Here is a 10,614-nt window from a genome sequence, read left to right on the forward strand (position 1 = left end):
TCAGTTCTAATATTGCAACAGAGATTTCTGAGACAATGTCCTCAAGGAGACCTCCAAGCAGAAGGTCAGCACATGTTTAAAGGAATGTCTGTGGCCAAGAGAAAGAATAGAAAATGGTTTACAGGTTTCCTCTGTATCAGAGAGGACTCCTGTAAGATCCTTGATGATATTCCATTCATCTTTCTCTTCTGTAAACAAAAGTAGGTGTTTTCCTAATTCCGTTTCAAAAAGACATCTTCTCAGTTCCTCACCCTGGCCACGGACATTTCCATGTGAAAATATGCATAGTGCATCTTGCGGCTATAGATACAAAGCCATGTACAAAAATGAGGCTGGGTGCAGATGGGGCGAATTGAAAAGATGAAAGAAGAAAAGAATGACAGGGCCGAGAAGGCAACATTGATTGAGTGAAAGAATGAGACGCCCCAGCCAGTCAGGAGGTGATTCTGACTAAGGGTAAGTGGGGTGGTGATGACACACCATTTTGAGTATACTGAATGCTGCTGGATGGTTTGCACTCCTTTGATTAATTTCGTGTTATGTAAATTTCACCTCAACAATTACTTGTTTGAAAAAGAGAAAACAAGGCTCTGAGAAACAACTGCAACCCATAACTTATTATTATCCTTGTTCTCTGTTTGATAAATATTTGTGTGTCATGAGCCTGCCATGGCAATTCCTTCCCTTCCCTGACCCAGCTTAGCTCTTACTTCTCCCCGCCGAGCTGCTGTACGTCAGAGATTTACACACCTGCCCACCTGCCTGCCCCCACGGGGCCCCCTCACCTGAGCTCCTCAGCTTGCTTGAGCTGCTCTGCAAGCTTCTCCCCCTTGAACTGCAGCTCATCCCTCAGCATAGATTTTATGAGGTCTTTGCACTCTTCATACTCTGAGAAAAGACAGACACGCCTGCCTCAGTGGAAGGCTGGACATGCTGCTGTGGTCACTGCCTAGAGGGCAGGAGTCGGGTCCATCCCAAGGACAAAACTGTCCCCACTACCAGGCTCTAGGCAGGGATTTCCACATCTTTACTCTTCAGTCTCCCGACTTTCTGGCATCTGATCCTCCAAAATTTAGAGACGAAGAAAGAGAAACTCAAGGGCACATCAAGGAAATTGACAAGATGATTCAACCACAATGAAGTGGAGACAGAACTCACAGCCCCTGAGGTCTGAGTCTGAATGCGGGGCCGCTTTCCCAAGCCTTCAGCCTCTCCTCTAAAACACTGCACTGGGCCATGAAGCAGTGATTTCTTGTAAGTCGGGAAGGCCCCTAGGACTATGGGACTGATGGTTTCCCTTTTACTGGGAATTTCAAGGACAAGTATGTCAAAGATTTTTAAATCATATCTTCAGATAAGATTTTAAGAATCGTATCCGAAACATAAAGTATGAGACATAAGACCATAAGGCCATGAAGGAAATATGCCCAAATACTAATAAAGTTTGTGTTAATTTAGAAACAGTACAATGAAGAACTAATAGATAGTGTTTACTCTGTGCCAATAAATGTTCTAGGAGATTGACAAGAAATAGCTCATGTAATTCACTGCAGCAATTTACAGAGGTAGGTATTATTGTAGTACCCTATGAACAGACGAGGAAACTGAGGGACAGACAAGACAAGCAACTTGGATGGAGTCCAGGATACAGGCCCAGGTCCCTGCTCTTGCACATTGCACTGCTACTTCCACACATTGTCGGGTGCGATCTTTCTTCCTCTTTAGGAACAAGAGCCTGTGCCCCAGGAAGCAGGACTTCCTCTCACCAGGGTACTCTCTGCTTTTTTATTTATTTATTTTTTGACGAATCTTCCCCTGTCGCCCAGGGGCTGGAGTGCAATGGCACGATCTTGGCTCACTGCAACCTCTGCCTCCTGGGTTCAAAAGATTCTCCTACCTCAGACTCCCGAATAGCTGGGATTACAGGTGCCTGCCACCACACCCAGTTAATTTTTGTATTTTTAATGGAGACGCGGTTTCTCCATGTTGCCCAGGCTAGTCTCAAACTCCTGACCTCGTGATTTGCCCACCTCAGCCTCTCAAAGTGCTGGGATTACAGGAGTGAGCCACCATGCACAGCCCCTACTCCCTGCTCTTGATGCCATCACTTATAGATACCACAGGTTCTATTAGGAACAAATGCCTCTTGAAGCTCCTCAGAGCGGGCACTGGGTACTATCACCAACTTTCCCTCAGGGTCACTAGAACAGAGCTTTGCCCATTGGGCCTCAACAGAAGCTTGAACTGAATAAAAGTTCACTAGTCCCAGACATTTAGAACAACAGACTAGATGTTATTTGTCTGCAGGATCTTATATGGTACAGAGAGGATTCTTGAAAACATGATTGAGACTCTTGGAGAAAACAGGTCCTTCTCTGCCTGTGTCAGAAAATCAACAACTGGGATTTGAACTCCAGTCCCACCCCTACCTGACTGCAAACATGGAAAGTTACTAAATACTTTGGTACCTCCGTCTTCCAACCTTAACAAAATGTTAAAATACCCATTTTTGTTTTCTTACAAGTACAGGCAGGAAGAAATTATTTTTGATGGAGAGAGCATTTAGTTCCTCAAAGAGAAGATAGGATGTCATTCATCACTTTCATGATGGTGAGCCTAGAGATCGTATTGTATTTGTTCTGCCAGTTGGCCAGGAAGCAGGCCACTTGAGTTACAAGAAATTTCTCTTTGATGTTTCTGAACTGCTGTTTCTTCTCTGCCAGCTGGGGGCGCAATTTCTCGTTGATTTCTAGAATGTTCATCTCTGCCTTCTCACTGGACTAAGGGCCAGCAGATACCACCAAGCTGATGTTTGTGGCAGAAGAGGTGGAGCCAGGGACTGGGGAGAAGAAACGCCAACACGTGATGGGTTAAAAATTGGTGAAATCAAATAGGTTTAGTCAGGACTGAGGGATGTCAGTAACTGAAACTCTTAACTTACTGTTGAGAAAAACGTGATCACTCCCCACAACACTTTAGGATCCTTAACCACAAAAATAAAGTTCGAGGTGTCTGAGCTCAGAGCTGCAGGCACTGCCAGTGACTCAGAGTTTGACAAGAGTGAGGAAGATTGTCGCCAGCGTGCCAGGTAACCGTCTGCAGTTGCAATAACAGAATTAGAAGGTGGGGGTGTCATGGAATCTTAGGAGCCCTGCATTCCAATTGCCCAGGCTTTGCTGAAACACAGGAACCCTGGTCTCACCTGAGGGTCACCACCAATGGGCTCATTCCTTCAGCATTCACTCTCAGTATTCGTGTACCCTCGTGACAATGGCACAGACCCATCTCTTTCCCAATACATCTAAGCATATTCCTCACTGTTTAGCTCTTGTCTGTACAAAATCATCAAGGCAGAAACAGTTTCCCAACAGGTTATATTTTCTTAATGGCAGTCATGAAGTCACCCCACCTGCTCTAAGTTAAAGCAGATCTTAAGGGTTTTCCACAGGTGTAAGATATCAGACTTTTAGCCTGCCCTGATATCCTCTGGATCTTCTGCAGTTTTTTCTGTATCCACTAGAAAGTGAATGAATAATTCATTTTTAAAAAATGTTTTCTTTCCTGTCTCAGTATTCTTCTTGCTGCGACCCACTGTTATGTTGATTTCTTTTTCTCAGTGGGGCACCATCTTGGGCTTTCATTACACTCTAGACCAGTTTGGCATCCCTACGTCCAAAGCTCTTCCTCTATGTGGGTTGATTTGTTTTTCAATGTCACTGAGCACTACATTTTATACTTATCACTAATGGATGTCATTCTAGTGCCACAAGACCTCTTTTCGAGGTATCAAGTGATCAAAATCATTTATATAGAGGTCTCCTGAAAACATGTGTGACCATCTATCTTGGGAATTTTTGTAAACCTGAGGCTATTTTGTTGTTTCCATTTTGTTTTCCCATATACTGAAAAAAAAGGGCCACGAGCAGTTCTTGTGGAATATGGTTTGATGTATATTTTGTTGAGTTGGACTAACACCATTGATTTTTGGTTGCATTCCACTAACAGAACATGGCAAGATCAAGGTTATGGTCAGGGTTGATTGGTGATCCTCAGTGTTGCTGTGCAATAGAAGGTGAGTTTGAGGTGAGAGGAACAAGTAGGAAAGAGTGATCCCCTGAATCACCTCCTCACTTTCTCAGCTTTCATTCCCACCTAGGTTTTGTGAGCCTGGAACTTGGGAGACTGTGTTGTAGCCCGGGTCTCCTAAGATTGGCTGGTGGACTTGCCTGAGTTGAGGGTGCAGTGGGTGTGACCCTGGGCTGCCCAGCATTCATGTGGAAGTGAAGGAAGGAGAACTGGATCAATCCCATTTGAAAGTATCCGTCTCTGCAGCCCACACCATCCTCTAATGACACTGTAAGAATATTGCTTTGAGAGGTATGAAAGGCTTTAAGTCACTGTATTTTCTGGGGTCTGGGAGACCTGACATTCTGTGTTAGAATGAAAATCTCTCAAGTTTCTAAATGATAAAACTGCAGGTTCACAAAGTTACATGGCTTTCTTGAGGTCACACAGGGATGAGTTTTCAGCACTGCCAATAAAAGCAATCACAATAACTATTCAGTAATTGTTCATATGATCCATATAATTCAGTAAATATTCATAAAATTATTTAGTAATTATTCATTGACCAATTCATAAAAGGCATTTTGTTCAAAACTGTGCTCATATTTGGACATTGTATCTTCATCATAATCCTTAAGGCAATGCCATTATCCATAAGTAACAGGTAAGAAACCTGAAGAAGAGGGATAGCAAACCATGTATTTGGCCATATTTCCATTTTTTGGTTTTTGTGATGCTGGAAGAATGAGCAGAATGAGTCACAGGAAGAGAATTCATTCCTGTATTATTTTCCAGGACAGACATGTGCCCTCCTAGAGTACTGGGACCAAAATTCCCAAGTGTCTGCAACCTTGCTTTAACAGTATGGGAAATAACCTCTATCACCTGGAATTTCCCTGGAACTTTGGAATATGCAAGAGAAGTATGAGACTTCGGTCTTCCCTTGGCTGTGTTTAATTCACCTTCTAAGGAATACCAATGATTCTAAGATATTTGCCTTTTTATAACCACAATGTATGTTTTATGGAGAAGATTTTACACTTTGCTCTATTTAGAAAGAATAAATATGAGCAATGGTTTAGGTGTTATGCCTTGGACTTAATATTTTTCTGATTTCTGTTTTGAGATTATATTCTCATGTAAATAGAAAAATACTTAATATTTCTCATAAGGCCAAGTTTGTTCTTAGTTTGAGTTTTTGAAGATGAAGCACAAACTTTTGATTTTATCTTTGTCTGTCCCCATCAGCGCCACTCATTGTCTCTCAGTATGACCTGGACTTGCCCCTGCACTTACCCTCATCCTGCTGAACCATCTCCACGCACTGTCCAATTCCATCAGTGATTCAGGCTCCTCCCGAGGCTCCTGAAATGGGCACAGGGATCAGGACGTCAGACACATTCCAGACACAAAGGCAACCTACACTGTAGAGCAGGCAGCTGTGTTCCCACTTCCCTAATGTTCCAGTGATGTCCTAAAACTGCAAGGAACACTTTCCCTTTTTAGGGGTCTGTTGTTCTTGTCTCAATGCCTCTGATCTAGTGAACACAACTGTCCTGAAAGTGAAAGAACTTGCTAAATTTCTGGTTTCTTGTTAGGTGGCTAGAATAGATTTATAAGACTTCCTTACTTACCCATGACTGCTGAAGTTTGAATTCTTAGCAGGACGATTCCTTTTTTTGTAAGCTGGGTAGCTTAGGAAAGATTGGCCATGTTGCTGTGCTAAAGAGGTAAATTTAATTTCTACTCAAAGCATGCCTGAATTTGAAACTAGGGCTTCCACTGTTCCAAAGTTGGACTGTCACTGCCTCAGGTATGTGTCCCGAAGGGCTCCTGTCTCTGCTGTACTCAAAATAAAGTTTAAATGGAGTCCAGCAAGCCAGATCTCCTTTACTTCTAGGTTCCCTCAACAGTTTCTGCTCTGCTTTAGAGACTGCATTGAAAATATTCTTGTTGTGCTGCTGTGTTTTGGCTTTGGAATGATGTGATGCAGCTACGCCCAAGTTGATCAGAGTAAGAAACATCTGGGAAAGTCAGTGCACATACAAGTTCATTGTCCTCCTTGTGGGAATTCTGATTCAGAGGGCTCAGGTGGGGCCTGGAATGTGTTTGTTAACATGACTCAGATGCGCAGTCAATCTGGGGACTTGCTGATAGCATCGACCTTACAGTTTATGGGATGATTCCTTCTGTTTTGCTGATGAAGAAACTGAGGCACAGAGAGTCTGTAACTTGCCCAAGTTCCCCTTGCTGTAAGTCCTGGAGCCAGATCTCAGGTGGAGCAGCCTCTTCCCATCCCCTTCCCACATTTTCCAATTCAGCTGGGTCAGTTCTTTCCAAGTATGTGTTTCTCTCCCCTATACCTCATTTCTGAAAAAAGGAAAACTGGAATTTAACTTCTTTCATCTAATACATTTCCTCACAACATGCTGCCAGCATCATATTCTGACTACTTACTATTAAAGTGAGATTTTTTTTTTTTTTTTTTTTGAGACAGGGTCTTGTTCTGTCACCCAGGCTGGAGTACACTGGTGATTACAGATCACTGCAACCTCGAACTCCTGGGCTCAAGCGATCCTCCTGCCTCAGCTTTCCAAGTAATTGGAACTGTAGACACACATCACTATTTCTGGCTAATTTTTTATTTTTCCTAGAGACAAGGTCTTGCTATGTTGCTCAGACTGGTTTTGAAATTCTAGCCTCAACCGATCCTCTCACCTAGACCTCCAAAAGTGCTGGGATTACAGAAGTGAGCCCCTGAGCCTGGCCCTGAAATGTTTTTTTTTTTTTAATGAAAATACAAGACATAGAGATGTGGAAAGACACCTTGCTTTATTACTGCTGTTATTAGTATTATTATTTCTACAGTATAATTCATATATCACAAAATTCACCATTTTTAAGCATACATTTCAGTGTCTTTTACCATATTCCAAAAGTTTTGCAACCATCACCACTACCTAATTCCAGAATTTTCATAATGCCAGAAAGCATGCCTGTATCTATGGGCAGTCACTCTCCAATTCCCCACTTCTCGCAGTCTCTGACAACCACTAATCTACTTTCTCTATACACAGACGTACTTATTCTGGGCACTTCCTCTATATGGAATAACAAAGTGTGGCATTTTACATCTGCTTCTCAGCATATTGTTCTCAAGTTTCACCCTTTTTAGCCTGCATCAGTACTTCAACCTTGTTATGGCCAAATAATATTCCACTATATGGTTATACCACATTTTGCTTATTCATCAACTGATGGTGGTTTAAGATGTTTCCACTTTTTAACTATTATGAATAATGCTGTTATGAATAGCTTTGTATACAGAGTATACAGAGACTGCCAGGCTGAGGGAAGATGCAAGAGAATAGAAGAGATGTTCACAGGGAACAACAGACCACATGGCCCCAGAGTCAGGGGCAGCATCAGCCACTGTCGGCTGCTCATTTACCCAGACAGAGCCCACAAGCCTCAGTCATGCTTTGCTTCTGCAAGATGCTTCTTCACCTTTTCAATAAACCTGCCTGAATTTAAGCTGATGGGGGTTTATTTCTCCTTCATCATAAATGAAATTCTTCACCACAACAATCTCCAATGAATTGTGGGCACAGCAGGCAGGCCCATCCCTGCTTCTGTTCCACTATCTCCCCTGTAGGTTGAAAAGAAGGAGGTACTGAATTACCTCCAAATGTTCCTCTGGCTCTGATAGTCTGTTATTCTGGTTTCTTTTCGGCTACTTTGTTTTTGGAAGCATGTTTCCTAAGGCGTCCGGTTGAACCACCTTTGTCTACTGTGTCCAGGCATTCCGGGCAGTATTTCAGATAAGACACTCTTGGGTTACTGCACTCACAACCACTGAACCAATTCTATGACCATCTGTTTCATGGTCACATGTTTGCTCATCTTATATGTACATAAAGGGAGGGGACAGACAGCAAACTTGCATGTTATAAATTGTACCATCTTAAAAAGGAAACAAGGCAAGACTTTGCAATAAAACCTTAAGATGCATTAAATTTAAGCCTAATGCAATAAAGAATACCCATAAAATTCTTATCTAAAGAATGCTTAGAAAACTGTTGAACAAGGGACATCATCATTTAAAGTGATATGAAGAAACCTTCTCAGCTAAGCATATGGGCTAGATTAGAGAGAAAAATAAAAGACCCATCTCTGCCCCGGAAAAACTACTGGTAGCATCTTTCAGAAAGCTCTCTGTGTCTGAGTACGCAGCTTGATCCATAGGCTCACATTTGATCCCAACTGGCGGCTGCTTCTTGACGTTAACATTGGATTCCCAGCCAGTAAATCTTAGCAAGATCTGAGTTTCTCCAGGTATGATATTATTTTGTTTGACCATCCTTATCTTCAAGGGCTACCAAGAAGGAACAAATAATTTATTTACCTCCCCAAATGAAAAAGTTTTACCAATGAGACACTTTCTTACTATGACCCCAGGGCCCCGTGTGCCCTGTTCACTCGAGTGCCCTATGTGGTCTGACAGGAGCTCATGCTGGTCACAGGATTTCTTATATGATTAACCTCCTTCTTGAATCCCAACTTCATGGTGGTGGTGATGACAGGTGTCCTGTATCCCATGCTCATGTCCCTGAAGTCATCAGCCTGTCTCCAGTTAGAAAAAATTACATGTATATAGAGAGGCCTCTTTGGAAGTAGCAAAAGCTTTCTCACTTTCAGACACTAATGGTTGGAATGTACAATAGTATACACACTTTGGGAAAAAATGTCTGGCATCTTCTTACAGAACTAAACAACTACCTATTCTATGACTCAGTAATTCCTAAGCATTATCCAAGAGAAATTCAAACATATGTCCAGAAAATGATTTATACAAGAATGTTCATAGCAGTTTTATTCATAATAGGAAAAACTGGAAACATTCAAGTATCTATCAATACAAGAATGGATCAATAAACTGTGATACATTCATTCCATGGAATGGCTAAAGGAACAAACTGTTGACACACAAAACAACATGGATGAATCTCAAAAACATTTTGAGTGCAATAGGAGCCATACGCAAAAGAGTGTGAGAAAAAAGATAAATAATAATGGTTTCAAGAAATGCAGAGCAGAGAGCCCAGAGGCAAAGACCCACAGGACAGAGGGTCAGTCCCAGGCTGTGGATCCTAATTAAGAAACTCCTGCTGGATTTTGCCCAGCTCCATTTCCAAACTATTTTGGGTCAGTGACTTCTTTATCACCTCCATGTTCCCTCTTTTTGAACTAGAATCACTGTAGTTGTTATTCTATGTCTGTCCTGTCATTTCACATGAGGGGCAGATAAGCTGTTTGTTCAGTTTCACAGCTCGAAGGAGGTAAGGGAATTATGTCAAGGATCTGTACTTAATGGACACCCTCAGAAGCCTCATCCACACCAGGTGTGGATGTTTTAGTTGAGATTTTAAACTTTTGATCTGATGTGGTCTACATGACATTTTTCATGTTGAACCAATGCTTTAATGACATGAAATTTGGAAACCTTAGGGGACAGGGTGAATGCATTTTGTGAATGGGGGAATGTGAGTGTCCTACTGTGGTAGACGTAATTTCTGAAATGGTCCCCAAACATGCCACACTCTTGTCTCTAAAGCCTGTGAAGGTGATGAGACACCATTCCTGTGATTATGTTGCTATATGCCAGTTATATGACTTTAAGATGGTGAGGTTACCAGTGTAAACTGGATCTAATCACATCACTCCATACATGACAGAGCTTCCTGTGGCTGGTTGGAGAAGATGAAGTCAGAGAAGGTAGGAGCTTGAGAAGGACTCCTGGAGTTGTTATTGGCTGAAAGATGAAAAGACAGGTAAGGAGGAAATTGCTTTCCTGGCCTCTGGAGTCAGAGTGTCTCCCAGTTGACAGCCAGCACAGACAAAGGGCCCTCAGGCCCCCACAAACAAGAATAGGAACTCTTTCAATATCTGTAGTGAACTTAGAAAAACAGCTTGAGCTCTAGAAAACATAACACAGCCAGCCCAATCCTGGATTCTAGCCTCACATGACTCTGATCAGAGAACCCAGTCGCTTCATTCCAGACTTCCGTGGTTCAAACCACTGGTTTGTGGTAATGTGATAATAGGCAGCAAGAGAAAACTAGTACAGGTGCCTGTCTCTCCTCTTGAGTTTCAATTTCAGATACATGGATGCTAACCCCTCTAAGAGAAAATCAATCAATCAATCAATCAATGAAAGAACTACAGTAAAAATCTTGCCCTCACCTTTACGTGGCTGTTCCAGAGCCCTTGCCACCTGAAGAAGACAATGAGGGGTATTTCAGGCACGTGAGGAGTGTGGCTCTACTGTTATCAATCACATTTCTGAAAGAATAAAAATGGTTCAGGTCCAGCCATGGCTCATGTCTGTAATCCTAGCATTTTGGGAGGCCAAGACAGGTGGATCACTTGAGATCAACAGTTAGAGACCAACCTGGCCAACATGGAGAAACCTTGTCTCTACTAAAAATACAAAAATTAGCCGGGCGTGGTGGCAGGCACCTGTAATCCCAGCTATTCAGGAGGCTGAGG

General features: G+C 42.4%; 2 pseudogenes across 2 annotated transcripts in view; both read right to left on the reverse strand.

Annotated features, from left to right (window-relative positions):
- The window catches only part of LOC105550294, a 931,651-nt pseudogene that overhangs the window by 25,794 nt on the left and 895,243 nt on the right, over positions 1-10,614 (reverse strand). The window lies entirely within an intron of this gene.
- LOC105550300 overlaps positions 1-10,614 on the reverse strand; it is a 35,704-nt pseudogene that overhangs the window by 15,627 nt on the left and 9,463 nt on the right. Inside the window, exons 3-4 of the transcript XR_001007685.1 lie at positions 2,631-2,839; positions 786-889 (exon numbers count right to left, since the gene is read on the reverse strand). The product of XR_001007685.1 is annotated as a neuroblastoma breakpoint family member 3-like (transcript). The remainder of the gene's footprint in view (positions 1-785; positions 890-2,630; positions 2,840-10,614) is intronic.

The sequence above is a fragment of the Mandrillus leucophaeus genome, unplaced genomic scaffold (genome assembly GCF_000951045.1).
Source record: "Mandrillus leucophaeus isolate KB7577 unplaced genomic scaffold, Mleu.le_1.0 Scaffold475, whole genome shotgun sequence".
NCBI classification, from domain to species: Eukaryota; Metazoa; Chordata; class Mammalia; order Primates; family Cercopithecidae; genus Mandrillus; species Mandrillus leucophaeus.